Source organism: Vicugna pacos, chromosome 12, assembly GCF_048564905.1.
Source record: "Vicugna pacos chromosome 12, VicPac4, whole genome shotgun sequence".
Classification (NCBI taxonomy): domain Eukaryota; kingdom Metazoa; phylum Chordata; class Mammalia; order Artiodactyla; family Camelidae; genus Vicugna; species Vicugna pacos.
In genome coordinates, this window is record NC_132998.1 from 29,890,334 (window position 1) to 29,909,057 (window position 18,724).

An 18,724-nucleotide genomic window follows, 5' to 3' on the forward strand; every position below is an offset into this window, starting at 1 on the left:
TCCTGAAATCTTCCCCTTGCTTTCAGGTTTTTTCCCAGCAAACTTGGATCAGGAAAAGCAAAACACAGCCACTCGAGGAATATTTATGGAGCACAAAATTTGTATAGGAAATTTCAAAGGGCTCTAACACCAGCTGTTACTTATTGACTATTACCACTATTACTATGACTAAAGATCTAGCACAGCACTTACGACAATGAATTCTCCATGAACGTAATTTTTTCCCATCACCCTGTTTACCAAAGTGCTATTCCAACCTCTACTGTCGTACTCCAGGTCCCTAACCCTCTTTTCCTTCTTGGGCAAATGACTTTGACCTTTGTTAATACTTCTGAAAGATTATTACAAAATTTCCCAATTTTCTACCCCATCCCTACAACTACACATATACTTACTTCTCTAAACATTCTGATCTTCTTCCCCCTGTTTTAAAAGGAGAAGTGTCCTCCTAGGCTAATCTTTCCACCTGTCCTTTGTTTATCCCTGCCTTAGGTCTATGCAGGTGCTTATATCCATCAGCTGTGCCCCTCTTCTTCCTACACATTGAGCCCATCTCTCTCAAATTCCCTCACTGTAGAAAATAAACCCAGACTTAAAAAAACAAAACAAAACAAAAAAATCCAACAGGCCAAAAAAATGCCCCCTCTCTGGCCTCCATCTCTATGAGTTCCTGCTCTCCCCCTCTCCCTCCCTTCCCAGGCAAGTTCTTGGAAATCTAGGCCACCCCTTGCTGATTTCACTTCCTCCTTTCCTCACCCACAGCAGTCTGGCTTCCAGCCACCTCCCCACTCACTCTGTTCTTGTCAAGGTCACGCTGACCTCTGTATTTACAGATCCATGGTAGCTCCACATGCCTCACCTTACTTGACCTTCCCAAGCACTTGGCACTAGGGCGCACTCCCTCCCTGCAACTCCCTCCTCCCCTGACTCTCTCCCGTGTCCATCTGTCTCCCACACACACCTCTGCTCTGTTGCCCTATGAGTGCTTCAAAATCAGTGTCAGAACTGAACTCTGTTTTTCCCTCCAAACCAAACTATCCTCTTCTTTTTCTTTTCTTTTTAAGTGCTTTTAAATGTAAACTTTATTACCCATTCCACTTCTATTAAGTACTGAGCTCCAGAGAAAGCATTTAGGGATATGGTAAAATCTGTGTGATTTGAAGGAGAAATATGTCCATTGTGAAAAATATGGGAAACAAAGCATACTTTTCCCACAAAATTTTGTAGGATGAGATGCAGCTCTGTATCCTCTTCCACTTCTTATTCTTGATAATGGCACGACCACCCAAACCATAAACTTCTTTTTCTTTCTTTTCTCTCCATATTCAGTTGTTCACTGAACCCCATTATCTGTATTTGTTTAACAGTTTTGGGATTCATCTCTGTCACTTCTTTCCACTATTGCTGCCCTTTTTCAGGATATTTTAACACTCATCTGTACCTCATACTAGTCAGAGTGGCCATCATTAAAAAGTCCATGGATGATAAATGCTAGAGAGGGTGTGGAGAAAAGGGAACCCTCCTATACTGTTGGTAGGAATGTAGTTTGGTGCAGCCATAATGGAAAACAGTATGGACATTCCTCAAAAGACTAAAAACAGACTTACCATTTGATCCAGCAATCCCACTCCTGGGCATATATCTAGAGGGAACCCTAATTCAAAAAGATGCATGCACCCCAAAGTTCATAGCAGCACTATTTACAATAGCCAAGACATGGAAACAACCTAAATATCCATCAACAGGATACAGAAGCTGAGGTATATTTATACAATGGAATACTACTCTGGAATACTACTCAGCTGTGAAAAAGAATAAAATAATGCCATTTGCAGCAACATAGATGTACCTAGAGATCATCATTCTAAGCGAAGTAAGCCAGAAAGAGAAAAAGATAAACCACATATTATCACTCATATGTGGAATCTGAAAAAAGAAAAAAAGAGGGCACTAATGAACTCGTCTACAAAACAGAAACAGACTTATAGACAGTACACAATCTTACCATTACCAGGGGAAAAGGGGTGGGAAGGGATAAATTTGGGAGTTTGAGATTTGCAAATGTTAGCCACTATATATAAAAATAGATTTTTAAAATGTCTTTTGTATAGCACAGGGAACTATATTCAGTATTCTTTAACAACCTTAATGAAAAAGGATATGAAAATGAATATATGTACATATATGTATGAAGGGGACATTGTGCTGCACACCAGAAATTGACACATTGTAACTGACTGTACTTCTATTTAAAAAAACAAAACACTCATCTGAATTATTTCAATGGTCTCCTAAGTGATAGAAACGTCTCCAGCCACTCCTGACACCAAACTATCTGCCACAAAGTAAATGGCGATATAGTATAGTGGTTAGAGTACACTGTTCAAATTTAGGCTCAGCCCTTTACCAGCAAGTCATTTGTCTTCTCTGTGCCTCAATTTCCTCAACTGTAAAATGGGAACGATAATAATGGTAACTTTCCTTTTAGGGGTCTTGTGATACCAAATGACTTTGAATTGTTTAGAATAGTGTCTGGGAAAAAGCATATGTTAAGTATTACTTTATTATTATTATTACTGTTATTTACTGCTATCATAGTAAACTTTAAAATAACTAAAATTAAGTCACTCCCTCACTTTAGAATAAGTCAGTTCTATGACATGGCAGACAAGGTCCTCCATGTTATGTTCTCTACCTGCTGCTTCATCTCCTTCTCACGCTCCACCCAAATTCACGCTTGGGTCTTAAAGCCCAAGCCATGCACCCTTAAATTCCTGAAACTGTACATGATTTCCCTGTGCCTGGTACGTTCTAACCCCTCTTGTATACCTCTTCATCCCTCAAAACCCCTAGATTATTTGTGAAATCTGGCTATTTTTACTACCCCTAAATAGAAAAAAAAAATCACTAATTTCTGTATAATACTTCTATGCCTTCCATATACATATGTGTGAACACATGTCTGTATGTAAACACATATGTGTGCATGTACATACATATGTGTGTACACATATACACACACAGTCACGCTGCACTCCCCTTCCAGAAATTCTTAAGGACACGCACTATCTTACTACCTCAAGGTCGATAGACCTGGCATAGAATATGTCCTTACACTGACATTTTACACTCCTGGGTGCTTCAACATTTCCAAAATCATTATTTTTAGCAGACAGTCTCCAGAGATGGCCACCACCCATGCCTCCCCTTGTGGCCTGTGCATGCTGCTCCATCCGTCAAGAGTTTTGACTCTCCTTTTAAAATTAGGGACTTTTTCCTCTCCTTTTAAAATTAGGATGGTTCTATCCTTGCTTTGACAAAAGAATGCAATGAAGTTACATTTTGGAACTTTCAAGCCTAGGCCTTAGGACAACTGGCAGCTTATTCTTTCCCCTTTAAAAAACCAGGCACCATCTCAGATGTCCGATCCCCCTGAGGGCACCTCACTGCAAGGCAGCAAGGCCTGTGGACCAGGGGATGGGGAGGCTGTCTCCTGCCCATCTTCATCATCAGCGCTATTCAGGAAAAAAGCCCAGCCAGGTTTTTCCCTCCCTTAGGTAGGCTGACAAACTGTCCCAATTTACCTGGGAATTTCACAATTTCAGCAGTGAAAGTCTCATATCCCAGGAACCCTCTCAGTCCCAGGAAAACCAGGACAGTTGGCCACCCTTCCTTATGAATTCCTACCACTGTTAATATAATCTCCTGGGTCTCTGAGGTGAGCCATTCAACCTCTGCCTCCAGGAGGCTCTAGGTTGGAAAAGGACATTTATTACCTCCAAGACCAATTTCCTCACAGGCCAAAGAATCACTCTCTAGTCTATTTCCCATCTCCAATCATGCCCAGCCACATGATCCAGCAGAGCTTGCCAGAGGCTAGACAATGAACCCAACTAATACAATGAGGACTATTTCAAAGTTATGTAACTGAAACTTCCTCTAATTATTCAATTCCCGGTGAAATAAAAGCCTAAAAGTTAAACCCCAAACGAAGTCTCTTTTTAAAGCTCAAAGTACAAAAAGTTAAATACATAAAATCAAAAATCCTCTCCTCTCCAATTTCTGTCTGCTCAGTCTCAGCCAGTTGGCATTTGGGTTCCTGCAGCATCTCCTACACTATCTTCCTCAAGAATTAATAAAGCTCTTCGACCTCCTAAGTGCACAGTTTCGGCTCTGCCACCACCACCAGGTAAAACCACCACAAGCAAATGTGAACACTGTAGCCCTCACTGCATAGCACAGCTGTCCCCTTAGCACCCATCCACGTAGGTAATTTAGATCCACAAGGTCGTTGTTGGCCATGAACCACCACCGAGACGTGGTGCTGCTGTCTAGGAAAAGGGGATTGAGAGAAAAAAAAAATCAGCCAAGGCAGAAACGTGAAGGGCAGTTCTTCCCACTCAACCCAATGAGAGATGGAAGGCATTATTGCAGGGTCCTGCCTCAGTTTGTAACCCTCCACTTCCAACATCCAGGTAAGATCGTTTTACTCATTTCCATAAAATTCCTCCTTATATTTGAACTAGTTTCTGTGACTTTGTTTTCCTTGCAGCTGGAGAACCTTGACTGAAACACCATTCTTAAGAAATTGCCTATTAGAGAAGGTACTTTTCCCTACGCCAAAGATCCCACTCATTTGTTTCCCTGAATTAGCGTCTTACATAGATGGAAGAAGCTTTCAATAAAGCACACATTAAATACAATGTGAAAATGAGTTCTGAGAACATAACTGCACAGATGAGAAGCATGAGTAGAGTTTCTTAAACTTTAATGACTAAATTGCATTTTTACTCATTTATCAACCTTTTAAAATATTAATGCTGTGGGATCTCTTAACAGCATTTCTATTTTAGGGGGAAGCTTCCTCAGACATATATCATAGTGTGATATAAGATTTATGGAATTCCAGGACGCTCAGAAATATAGCCCTTATTATGGTTCCCAAACTGCAAACAGGTGAGGTAGATGAATATACAACACATGGATCCAAGGACATTAGATGTCTTTTATAAATAAACCCTGGGTGATTCCAGGATGACAGTGAAAAGATAATCTCCATATTTGAGTGGGAGTAGGGAAGCTGGATCTCATAACCACAATGCTTGCACCCAAAATTCACCATCCCCATGATCATCTCTGTCACTAAGAACAACTGCCACTACTGTGCTCGCCTAACAAGGTGGAAAGGGGCGCTTCCGCCCCATTTCACTCTCTGGTCCAAGTGAAGACACATGAGCCTTCCTTCATAGTCTGTACTACAGCTTGAGCCCATGCTGGAATGTTTAAATGAGACCTTTCTAAAGGCTCAGGAATAACAAAAGGAAAGAAAATGCAGATGTAAGCTGAAGTTCTCCCCATCCCTCTGTTCTAGAAGAAATTCCTTTAAACCATCTGCTACGCCCCCTCCATCACCAATTACCAGGGCCTGGGAAAGTCCAGAAACTTGTCAGGAGCCTACAGCCTCAGGTCTCTTCTGCCCCAGGTGTCCTGTTCCCGGATGCTGCTTCTGCCTTTGCACTGAATCAGACAATACACAGAAATCAGCATCTTCTCACGTCCCCAAAAGAGCACGCACACTCACACATACACACAGCACAGCACCACACAATCTAGACGACTAAAGATTCTACACAGGAGTCCAAGGGAAGTGAGGGCTTACATCACATACATCAAACAAGTGAAAAATCCCTTCCTGAACATTGGCTATCCCCAAATCCCCTACCCACTTTGAGGCTGACAGACATCTCTCCATCTTGCCGTTCTCCTTAGCAATGCCCAGTCTCCTCCACTCATTTCTCATTTCCCCCTCCTTATGTTCTCTCAACCCCTCATCCCCTCAGAAGCCACACAAGTTCCTTTCCTTGTCTTCTGCATAGCAGTTTAGTGACCATCTTTGGCTATTAAACCCTTGGGATACCCTTGGGACCTCATCCTCCACCCCCAGAAATTTATCAAAGAATTTCTTCCACATGCTACAGTGTATTTCTAAGGATAATTCTGCTGAATAGCACTTTAGCTGTATTTGTACAGAAATAAGCCTCCAAAATAAGATAAAATTAGGGAAACTACTTTGCAAATATTACCTGCCCTCAGTGGTCACAGACCAGATCCCATCCAAGCTTCAGGTCTGCCTTTACATGGAGGGCATTACATGGAGACCACCACCACCCAGTGGTACAAGTCTCTCGACATCTAGACCCATGAGACCACAAGCAGGACACAGCAGCTTAGGAGCCACCTTTCAGTAGCTGGCTTTCCACCTGAGGATCCATCTACATTCACTTGAGTGACTCAGGAAATCCCTCCTTTCTGAGAAAACCAATGACTTTCCCCAGCAGACTAAACATGGTCACACAGTAGGTGCAGCATCAGGGCCAGCTTCCAGGGCATGCGACCTGTGCTGCCACACAAGGCCCCACACTTAAAGAGGCCCTGTGCTTCATTTAATATTCTGTAGTCACCACCTTCAAATTCTTAATAGTCACTGAATGAGTCATTGAACATTTTCATTTTGCATTGGGCCCCACCAATTATGCAGCTGCTCCTGCCCAATATTTATGTAAGAGGTACAGGCACAGAGAACGGGGGGTGGGTCTTTTCCTTACAATGGCCTTAGAAACAGCAGCAGAAATGATCTTAGTAGTCATTACATACAAAGCGTCTCTGTGAGATGAGAAAATGGAGTGCCAAAGATGGGGAGGAAATGGCATCAATTCTCAGAACTCACTGGTGGGAGGGCTATTGCTTTGCACAACTCCATGGGGCATCAGCCTCATTATCTTATAGCTGCAGAAGTCACCATCCACCTTATTCTCTATGTGGACTGCTATCCCTGGAGATGGGTCACACAGTGACTCAGAACTAGGTCTCCAAACCAGCATGCTCTCCCCCTTGCACCACCCTAGCTCTGGAATACATCCCGCCTTCCAAAGCATTTGTTCTCTTTCCTGTGTCCACAGGGAACATGCACTTGGGCAGAGCAAAGGCAATATTGGACATTTCTAGGAACAGGTGCCCGGAGAACTGGGGAGGATTCTAAATGGTGATAGAAACCAGAAATTCATAAAGAAAAGGAGGCTCAGGGAACAATTTTTTGTTCTAAATTAAATTTCATAATGCTGGCAGGAAGATGAAAACACTAGAAAGGCAAAGCTGGAGTGGGTGGCTGACAGCTGTAGGCAGCTGGAGTGAAGAGAAAGAATAGGAAGACCATTAATGTGCAGCAGTGGGAAAAGGACCTAGAAATAATGAATGTAAAACCCTACTGAGGAGCAAGATGACACAATTAGAGACACATAATGGGCCAGTAACGTAGTTACTTAGTGCCTTTATTCTCTGCTAAAGGAGTTTTAATTTGCTACTAAGAATTTTGATGTGCTAACATGTATTGCCCAAGGAAAGGAACACACTGTTCAAATCTCAAGGTCATTTTGACAGGGTTTTGAGGCTTCTCCAAATAGGGCATATCTGAGTCCACCTCTGGCAGGAGGTTTGACTGAGGCAAGACTGGGCCTCGGGGTACAATCCCCTTGTGGTCACGTGCAGTCACTGCCCTGCCCCTGTGATTGCCTCTGGTGTTTGGGAATTATTTTTCTATTGGGAGATTCAAAGAAAAATTTTAAAGCATACAATCTTCAACCTACATTAAAGTACAGTCCCAGGGATAGTCTCAGATGGGAAATATGAATTTGGCGAAAAAGCATCTGAACATGTGGAGTAAATTCGAAAACAGAACCATCTGTTGAATAATCGGATCCAGTAGACTCCACACTTTGTACCACCAGCTGCTGTCAAACAGGAGATTATGAAACCTTGTAATAAGTGCTCCACTAAGCCTGTTTTCTTATTTCAGGGTTAACTTGGGGCAGAGCCGCAAGGCTAGGGGGATGAAGCTCTGGAGTCTTTTTACGTAAGCATTTATTCTAAGTGCGTCTTTCAATCTGGCCATGCACTGTGGATGTAAAAGTGACCCCAAGCCTGATTTGTGAGGTTGGAAGAGGAGCATAAAAAGCAAATTCCACCACTCCTCTGCTCCCTCTTGAGTATGAATTCTCACTTCCTCTCCCGTCTGTCCCAGTGTTTCTCCACCATCTTCCATCCTCTGCTCCTCCATGACCCAGTGTGGTCGGACACTCTCGGACATGGCATGGGAAAAGAAACTGAAACGGATTTAAGGATCACTATTTCAGGGCTTTTTTTCTTGGCTTCTGGCTTTGACCACAGATTCGAAGGAGAATTGTTCAGGCAGAGGAGAGTTCAATAATCCTCTCAGTGAAAAGACAAGAGGAAAAGAAGCTGGAACATTCTTCCCACTTCTACTCCATAACATTTCTTATTTCTTTGGCTCCTCTCTGGCTCCACAAACTCTTGTTCTGAGTAAGTCTTGCTTCCGTTGATGACTGAACTACTCTGAGGGTGGGCAGATAAAAGGTCCCTGTGATTATAGTTCCACAAGACAGTTCAGACTTACGAGAATCTAGAGCAAAGGGTTTATTTAATTCAAGAGCTTCCTTATATCTGGTCAAAACCTTAGAGTCTTTCTCAGTTCCTGACTTTTTCTCATTACCCACATCTCATCCAACAACTAGTCCTTTTGCCTGTGTTCTCAAAGTACATCCCAAAGTCCTCTTCACTCCCTCTGCACCTCTGGCCTCAATGACTGTCTCCTAACTTGTCTTGCTCCACCTCAAGCCTATTTCCAGCCAGTAGCAAGAGGGGTCTTTGAGAAGTTAATTCAAATGGTGTGATTTTCTGCTTCAAATCCTCCAAAGGCTTCTTTGCACCTAGAATAAAGTCAAACTCTACCATGTCCTCTACAATCTGGTCTAACATGATATGATCACTCAAATCTATTATCTCATCTATTATCACTCTTCCCCTCACCCACAACACTTCGGAGACACCAGCCTTCCTGTTTCTCAGATAGGCTATTTTGATTCCTAGCTGGGGGTCTTGCCATTGGTCATCTCTCTACGTTCAGAACATTCTCTCCCTGGGTCTTCCCATAGCTTCTTCCTTCTTGCTCTGACCACCCATGAAAGTAGCTGCCACCTCCTGGTCCCCAAGTCACTCTCTTGTCCTCATCTGGCTTGTTTCCTTCACAGTAGTGAACACAATCTGAAATTCAAAGGCTTATGTATTTGATTATTTGCTTGTATACTGCCTATCTTCCTTCACCCAAATGCAACCTTACTGAAGCCTGAGAATGTTTCTGATGTGTTCACTCCTATGCCCAGGCCAGTGTTTAAAAAAATGCCTTGTGAAATGAATAAATTCCTAGCTGGAGATGCCAGAAAGGGATTTGGGACTGAGGACACTCTCTTTTTAAGGACAATCTCTTTTTAAGGCTTCAAGTTCAGTGATTTCAGAGCATCATTTGAAAATATGGGCCAACATAGTGCTTTTGTCTGACAAATACACACATGTTTATCACCAAGGATAACATACTTAGACAACATACACTCTGTGTGGAGCCTGTTTTCCCACTGACACGTAGCTATGAACAGAGAAACAAACCCCACGTTTGGGAAGTGCCCAATCATTTTCAAAGTGCATTCACCCAACAACTCCCTTTACCCTTTCACAGCAGCCCTGTGAGGTCATCAGAGGAGGAATGACTCCTATTTCACCAGTGTTGAAACTGAGGTACAGTGACACTGAATTCCTACAAGGGTTCAGAGACAGGGAGGGAACTACAGCCCAAGCTTTCTGGCTTCCTACTCTGCCAGGCTGCCTCTCATTATTTCATCTGTTGCTCACAATGTCCTTGGGAGGTTGGAAGGGCAGGGTAGAAATCCCTGTGACATTCCAGTGAAATTTTCACATTACACACATGCATGCCAACCCCGGCTGGGGAACCCCAGTCTGCACCGATCGAACTGGGAAACACGGTTACAAGGGGCTCTCTTAATGCCACACAAGTGGTAAGGCAGGCCCTTCCAAGCTGCTGTTCTGTGTGCAGCACTGACAAAAGATGGACCCATGCGTTCTCCAGTGCCACCTGCCCCAGTATCCAAGTCACAGCCTCTCTGATTCCTCTCTCTCCTTTACCACTGAGCACCCACCTGCCCACTAAGTCTCCATGCAAGGTCAGTTCTCCTTAAAACCATCACCCTTTCTCACACCACTCTTCATCCCTTAGCTGCAAGCAAGACTGCTAGGATTACTAAACTAGTGTGTGACCTTGGCAAGCTCTTTAACTTCTCCATGCCCATTTCCTTATCTGTAAAATGGGGGTAGTAAGTAGCACTGATCTCACAGGAGTGTTATGAGGATTATATCTGTCAATGTCTATAAAGCATTCAGCACAGGGCACAGAGCAGATGCCATGGAGCTGTGAGCTGTAATTATCATCATTAGTCTTTCTAGGTCCTCGTTAACACTCCTCTGGATTCTTGTTTCAGTCTCCTAACAAGACCCTTAACTTATATCTTGCCCACCCCCTCCACTCACCACAGAGTTTCTTAACATATAAAATGGACCATGTCACTCCTCAGTTCAGAACCCTCAGTGGTGTTTCGCCGAACTCTGGATGAAATTCAGTTGCTTTATTATAGCCCAAAAGGTCATGGTCTGGCCACTTCATCCTTCTCCCACCTTACCTTATGCCAGTTCTGTTTCGGTAATTTGGTTACAGCCTTACTGGCCCTCTGACAAGTTTCAGAACACACTAAATTCTTTTATACCCCAGATCCTTTGCACATGCTATTTCTGTGTCTTACACTCCTTTCCCTTGTTCTTCATATCCTCTGGTCTCAGCTCAGAGCAGCCTTCCTGTATGCATTATTTGAGAGGGATCAGCCATATTCATGATTTTCTGCCTTGGTCCTCAAATTATTTCTTAACAGCACTTATCAAACTTCCTAATTATTGCATATAATTGTTTCTTTACTTATTTTTGTTGCTCTTTTCTCTCTTCAAAATGAAAATCTTGTGACTGCCAATGAAAAGCCAGTGACTATGTCTATCTTATCACAGAAGTAGAATTTAGAGTAAAGCCCAGGACATATAAGTGCTTCATAAATATTTGCTGAATGAATATTGAAGTTGCATGATCATGACCTAGCCAATATTTTCTCCCCACTTTTGGATAGATGGATGCCAGCATGATGACTGCTATAAACAGTCAAACCCGTTTGAACATGGAGACATGACTTATAGAAATGACAGCATGTGCTCACAGCCAACACTATTTCCAGTCCCATGAATTTTATTTCTCTTGCAGTTTTTGACCACAGCTTCTATTTTAGAAGAATAAATAACATGGAAAAAGTTTCAAAGATGCTTTACGAAACCAGCTTTGAAAAAAAATTATTTCTTGATGCTATACACACACACATACACTTTATATGCATAAAAAGCAAAGCTTCCCAGAGGAGGAAATAAAAAGAGAAGAATGATGGTTGCAGACATATAAATGGATCTGAACAATTGAAATGTCACCCACGAGTTTCACTAAAGAGGAATTAAAGGGAATTTCATTAAATTTCTCCAAGTTTTGATGGGAAGGGAAATGAAGCCTATTAAAATTGGTTGTGTTACTGAAAGTTGAAGCTGTGGCAGTGTGGATGTGTGTGTGTGTGTGTGTGTGTGTGTGTGTGGTGGAAGAAGGGGAGGTGGGTAGATTATTAAGGCCAGAAAACCTCATCAGCAGTGGTGCAGTCCTGCTGCTTGGCACATGCACTTTGAAGATTTCCCATAAGTTTGTAACCACAGAAAGAGCCAAGTAGCTTGGATGTCTGCCTCCTTCCTCCCGCCCTCCCTCCTTTTCTCCCTTCCTTCCTTTCCCAAATCTTGACTGAGCTTCTGCTATATGCCAGGTGCTTTACCAGGCACTATTAAATCAAAGCTGATAAAGACCTAGTCCCTGCACTCAGGGGACCCACTTATCTGTAGAGAAGGAAGTTGCTTAAACAAGAAGTGAGCCCAAACATCACAACTACAAAGGGAGATACAAACTACAAGGGCAGCATGATAACTTTTATTTAGGGGCAGCTAGAGTACTGGGTTATGGTCAGGAAGGCTTCTCAGTGGTGGTGACAACTGCACTGGGCTTTGTAGTTTCCATGGGAGTTGGTGCATTATCAGGTGAGGACAGGCATGCCGTTTGGTGGTAAGAGCCAGGGCAGAGATCCTATACTGCCATCCTGCGTCCTTCAGCTCTACCGCGTTTGTTCACGCATCCCTCTCTTCATCTCCGCATCCCCCCTCTTCCCCCCAAAACTTCCCCCTCGGACAGGCACTGCAAAATCAACCCACATCTCTGCAGTTCAAGGAAAGCACACAGTCTCCAAGTACGAAGCTTTGCTGCTTCCTGGCTGGGTGTCTCGAAGCAAGCTACCTGACTTCTCGGGACCCAATTTCCTCACTGGTAAAATGACAATGAACGTATTACCGACCCACCTTACAAGATTATGTGAGCACGGTAGACAGAAGATAGCAGTGCGTGTAAAGCTGCACTTGCGCTTGAGAGGACCTTTATTTAAAAAAAAAAAAAAAAGTCTGTACTCACAACTGCAAAGCAGCAACCAGGAGCGAAGGCCTACGCTGCCACAGGTGGATGACAAGGCCCGGAGCGTTCCCCTCCTCAGACGCTGGAAGGTTTAACACCCAGAATGCCCTTCGGGAGGCGCTCGCCGAGCCTTCAGTCCACGCATGCGCCTCGCTCTGACGCAGACTCCGTAGCCCCGCGGTCACGCCGCCCTGCCCTGGACGCGCATCTGCCCAGGATCACACTGATGTCAGGGGAAGCCGCTCTGACTCCGGCTCAGGCGCAACCTGACACTGGGGTTTTCTTTCACCAGCCGGCGAGAAAACATGTGGGATGAATTAACGACGCCAACTAGGGAAATCAACAGCAGGCGGACTTCAATCGGCCCCCAGACAAGGGAGCGGGGTGGGCGCCCGTGGGCCCTGCACTGCGAGGGCCTCAGAGCACGCCCGGCCTCCTCCCGCCCCCAGAGTTGCTCTCTGGTCAGCCCTCCGGCCCAGAGACGTGGGATTTGAACCCAGCTAGTCTGGTTCCCCACTAAGGAATTGATGGCGGAGAGAAAGGAGTCACAGTGAACAATATAGACCGAGACCGCATAGAAAGAGCAGGCTCAGACCTCCGCTTCACGTTTGCGGGAAAGCAGTACGAGGGAGCTAGTCTGGGAGGAGGGTCAAAGCCTTACAGCTCATCTTCACGGTCTGGCAAAGTTAGGGCTGGGAGACTGTGCACAGTCAAGGAACAGAACACCTGTAGCTGGAAATGCTCCATCACACTTGGAAATGGCTCTTTTTCCACCCCACACTTGCCCACAGGTAAGTCTTTGTCCTTTACAGTTAAGCAGTAGCTGCTGCCAGCCACACATTTCTCTAGGGGGAACAGAACCAAATTCTGGAGTCACTACTGCTCCTTCCTCCCCTCATCATCCAGTGTCCAGTATCTTCAGCCCCATCTCCTCTCTTCCTCTGGCTGCCCTGATCAAAGGCAGGTTCTCTGTGGAGATACTTCCTGCCTTGGTAGGTGATGTCCAGTTTGAAAAGTACAATCAGTGCTTACAGGTGTCTGCCAGGTGCTACATATACTGGATGTGGAACATCCCCTCCTTCAGAGGGACACGATGTAAGAGGCTGGTGAAGGAGAAAGGAGGATGAGAAATAGGATGCCCCATACCTAACAAACTACGTGAAACAAGGAGAGATGCTGGTTGCTGTTTCTCCTAACTAAAGACTGCTGTCTTAAATCGGTCTGGCAGACAGCCATGGCTTAGGTGCTTTTGTGACATCCTGCTGCTTTTGGCCAAGTGAAATGGATTTCTCTCTTCCTTGGGGAGACATGTTTATTTCAAACAGGCTTGAGAGGAGAAAGCTAAAAGTTTAAAAAAAGGTTAAGTATAACTGGCATTGAAATGGAGTCTTGGATAACCTTTGGAAATTCCAGTGTGATTATTACCTCTGCTCACATCTGAGTTCCACACCCCTCTTTCTTGCCAGAGCATGCTTCTAGCATTTTCCTGGCTCCCCCAGTTTCCCTCTGAAGGTGACACTTCACAAGGCCATCTTCACGTCCTTGTCTCTGTGACAGATGGCCGCCATCATCCGTCCTCCCTAGGAGCTTCCAACGTCTGGGCACACTTAATTAGGCTGTGAGATCAGAATGGGGGAAGGAACACCAGGGTCGCTGCCAGCTAACTGATGTCGTGAGAGGTGGACCACTGGGAAAAGTGTTCCAAGAAGGAGCAACCATAGGCTTGGGCAAGTTCTCCCAGGTACTGTCTTTACGGGACCCCAGCCACTGTAAACAGTGGATTTTCAGTCACACAGGGCTTCCTTTCTTCCTTTTTCCCCCCTTTTAATTGTGGTAAAGCATGTGTAGTATGGAATTCACCATTTCAACCATTTTTAAGTGCATATAGCTCGATGGCATTAAGTACATTTACGTTGTGCATTCATCACTACCATCCATCTCTAGAACTTTTTCACCATCGCAGACTGAAATTCCATACCCATTAAAGACTAATTGTCATACTCCCTCACCCCAGCTCCTGGCAAGCACCATCCTGTCTCTGTGAATTTGACTGCTGTAGGAACCTCATACAAGTAGAATCACCGACTATTTGTCCTTTGTGTTTTTGGCTTATTTCACTTAGCAGAATTTATTTAATTTATTGATATCACATTCAATAAATACAGGTTTGCATTGCATATGGAAAGTGGTGAAAGCCCTTATAAAAATAGGATGTTGTGCCTGCTTTTCTGCATTTTGGCTTTGTCACTCAGCATTTCCTCATGGAATTCCCTCCAAATCAAGTGGCAAGTCGATCTTTGTAATGGCTTAATCCGTGGTTTGACTGTGCTATAATTTATTCAACCACCCCTTCTTGGTGAGCATTTGGTTTTCCTGTGCTTCACATGGCAGCCTAAATGCCACTCATGGATTGTGACTCGGCTTCTGAACGCCCTCCAGAGGCACCCTTCCTCACGCAAAATGTGATCCAAAAGCCTCACAATGGCCTTCGAGGCCCTCAGTGATTTCTCCATTCTCACTTCCTCACCATCCTCTCTGTCCCAGTATTCTCTGCCTTGCTCACTCTGTTCTAGCCACACTAGCTTTCTTGATGCTCCTCAAGCCTGACATGGGCACTTCCACCACTGGCCCTTTGCACATGCTATTCTCTCAGCTCTGGAACATTTTTCACAGCTATCTGCACAGCCCACTTACTCACCTTCTCCAGGACTCTCTCAAGACTCTATCTCTAGCTTCCATGTCTAAGTAAGCAACTCCCCTTTCCCCTTGCATTCTGTATCTCCCTTCCCTTAATTTTTCCCTCTAGCATTTATCACTCATTTTTTTTGTTTATCTGACTCTCCCATTTGACTGTAGACTCTACAGGGCAGGAATCTAACTGTTTTGCTCAATTCTGTATCCTCAGTATCTCCAACAGTGCAATAAATATTAACTAACTGGAACAATGATGCTTGAATAAATGAACAAACAAAACTACATAGATTAATGTGGGATGTGGACCATCATGGGACACAGAATAGCATCTAATCAGAACAATAACAGAGACAGTTTTCATCACTCTATCAAATTAGTTTCACCAAATTCCTAGCGTGGAGGAATTGGTCATAACACTGAAATTGCATTGTATTTGAGGCTTACATGTTAACCACAGATACACACACACACTTAGCTATTCACTGAACTATAAAAAGCTTATTCCATGAGATAGGTCAACCAGTGTTATCCTGGTTAAATCCAGACTCACATCCATCTGGTCCCCATTATAGACAGCTTTGTATCCAGTAGGTTATAAATGAGCAAATGCTGTGATAGAATGGCACAGTAGCTGAGAGTGCTGGTTCTGGGGTCTGACTCCCTGGGCTTGAACCAGCTCTGCCAACTACCTCTGTGTGAACTTGGGACAAATTACCTAACCTGTCTGTGCCTCAGCTTCCTGTGTGTCCAGTGCAAATGAGAAGAGTATCTACACCAAAAGCTTCTTGTTACTATGGTTACCAAAGGGGAAAGAGGAAGAGGGATAAATAGGAGTTTGGGATTAACAGATACACACCACTGTATATAAAATATATAAACAACAAGGACCTACTGTATGGCACAGGGAACTATATTCAGTTTCCTATAATAAGAAAATTCATTGTACACTTTAGATTTGTGCACTTTTCATGCCTGTGTTGTGCTTCAATAAAAAAGTTTAAAAAATGAAAAAAACAGATGAAGATGTAAAAAGCATTATTTTAAAATAGATTTTATTTTCACCCATATGATATGATTTATTTTGGTGAAAAAAATCTAACAGTGTACAATTATTTTTCAAACCTTCATTTTAGATTTCATAAAACAATTTAAAAATCTTATTTAAAAAATTTCTTGTTGCATGGGGCAAATGAGTTAATACAAGTAAAACACTTAGAACAGAATTTGGCTCATAGCACACATTCATAATTATTATAGAGGTTAAGAACACAAACTCCAGAGACAGACTGCCTGGGATCCAATCTAGGCTCTGCTACTTACTAGCTGTGTAAACCTGAGCAAGTCACTTAACCTCTCTGATTCAGTTTCATCACCTGTAAAATGGGGATAATCACAGTGTCTCCTCCCGAGAGTGTCATGAGAATTAAATATGTTGATATGTATAGAACCTAAAGTAACATCTTTGACCCATGTTAAGTGCCATAAATCATGTAGATGTTTCTTGTCATCATCACTGTTATCATCATCATCATATGTGTAGCCCAGATTCTGAGTTACTGAGATGAAACAGCAGACATAAAACATCTCTCACATAAGAGCACTTAAGGAACACCTGTCCTTTCAGAGCCTGCACACAGGTAGTTCTATGCTTTTCCCAGAAGACTTGGACCTGGCATGTATCCCAAACTGCTGCCCCTCCTTTTTCTCTACATCCACAGATTTATCCAAGTCGTCTATGCTCCCAAAGCACCTTGTCTTTGTCTGCAGTTCACCTTCCCTGGCTGGAGGTACTGCAAGTCCCCAAAGCTGTGACCATCTCTCACCAGAAGGTGCAGAGGAGACAGACCAGAAGGCCTGAGGAGGTGGATGGTTCACCACAGGGCCCAGAGAAGAGGACAGAGGTAAGAACTGAAAAGCTCACTGATAATGTCTCTATCTCATGTCTTTCTCTGTAAAGTGGGTTAATCACCACACTGCCTCCATAGAGTCACTTTGATTGAATGAGAGGAAGGATGGGAAAAGCTTAGCCTGGTGGCTGGCACAAAGAGCAGTGATGGGGAGGAGGATGAGTGGGAGAATGCAAGTGTGCTCGGGCACTAACAGAACAGCACGTGAGCATTGCAGGGGTGAGGTGGGGGCGCTGTAGTAAATTGCGTCACCTGCTTCTCCTCCCTAGGGTGGATTATACTTGCCTGCTCCATGGATCTTGGGTTTGTGACTTTTTTAGCTAATAAAATGTGAACGAATGATGTGGTACCTCTGGGCAGTAGCTTTCAGTGTCAGTGTATGGTTTGCCATACTCTCCTGTCCCTGCCTCACCCACCATAGAGCATGTTTTAAGATGGAGTCTCCATCAGCCTGGAGGGCTGAATACTGTGATCAGAGTCCTTTTGCCAGACTGCAACTGACATGTAACACATATGAGAAATGCATTTTGCTTTAATCCACGAAAATGTTTAATTTTTGATTGTGTCAGCCTAAAAGCATTTTGGTGTTGCTGGAGCCTGAAATCAAGGAGGAGAATGTCAAGTGATGTGTGTGGTGGGGGCTGGAGGTCAGATCAGAGCCCTAGCATTCTAAGGGTCTTGAGCTTTGTCCTGTAAATTGTTAGGGAGGTGCCTCAGTCAAGCCCTCCTGCCCTTGAGGGGCCCACAGTCCTGGGAAACATTCTTTGTGTGGTGCCTGATCAAGGGTCACGTAACAATAACCAGCTCCAAAATCCTCCATGCCTCCTTTTTTGCCAAAAGATAAACTCAAAACACTTTCATCTAGCATTTAAAGACCCATATACATGGCCCTACTTACCCTACTCCTTAGCAACATGGATTGCCCACGATAACCACAGTGTTCTACTTTACTGTCTGTGGAACATGTTTTGGCAACCCTGTACATTTCAGCCTTTGTTCACGTCTTTCTCTCCCACTTGTGTTGGGCCTCTTCTCCTTCCAGTCTTTCAAAGTCCCAGTAGAAAGTTGCAGACCTTTGAGGGATTGGAGCTCTAGTCAAAGTTCATTTAATGACATCATGGAAACTGTGTTACCAGTTTTTTAAAAATTCTCTTAACCACTCTGGTCCTCATCAGTAAAAGATTATTGGACCAGATGCTCTTGAAGGTGCTTTTCATAACGCTTAGGATTTTACATTCCATTCAGCCAAAGTAACTCTTCCCACCTCTAAACTCCTTTTCTCCTTATTTTGCACATTTAAGATGTGGTCTTATGTTATCCAGTGTAAATGCCTCTCCCACCTCCTCCCTCTTCCTGAACCCCTCCCTCTAACCCAGAGAATTTGCAGTCTTTGATGCACTCATATTTCTCAGGAGAACCTCTCTTCTTGAAGCCTCACATTTCCATATGGAGGAGCCTCCTTAGTTAACATTCCTGGTCTTTCTTGGTGCCTCCAGTCATTTCTCCCCTGGGATAAATGACTATCCTGAATGGTATTTGGAAAAAGGAACCGAATATCCATGGCTCAGCCCTCTCTGAGTGGTTCTCTTTTGTGATCTGTCTGCGAAGGACG

At 43.8% G+C, this 18,724-nt stretch overlaps 2 long non-coding RNA genes across 2 annotated transcripts in view; one reads left to right on the forward strand and one right to left on the reverse strand.

Moving 5' to 3' along the window:
- LOC116282653 (uncharacterized) overlaps positions 1 to 12,594 on the reverse strand; it is a 172,982-nt gene extending 160,388 nt beyond the window's left edge. Inside the window, exon 1 of the long non-coding RNA XR_012078477.1 lies at positions 12,512 to 12,594. This is a non-coding gene — a long non-coding RNA (uncharacterized lncRNA). The remainder of the gene's footprint in view (positions 1 to 12,511) is intronic.
- Positions 12,595 to 12,701: 107 nt separating this feature from the next.
- LOC140700185 (uncharacterized) overlaps positions 12,702 to 18,724 on the forward strand; it is a 31,367-nt gene continuing 25,344 nt past the window's right edge. The window contains exons 1-2 of the long non-coding RNA XR_012078476.1: positions 12,702 to 13,302; positions 16,924 to 17,106. This is a non-coding gene — a long non-coding RNA (uncharacterized lncRNA). The remainder of the gene's footprint in view (positions 13,303 to 16,923; positions 17,107 to 18,724) is intronic.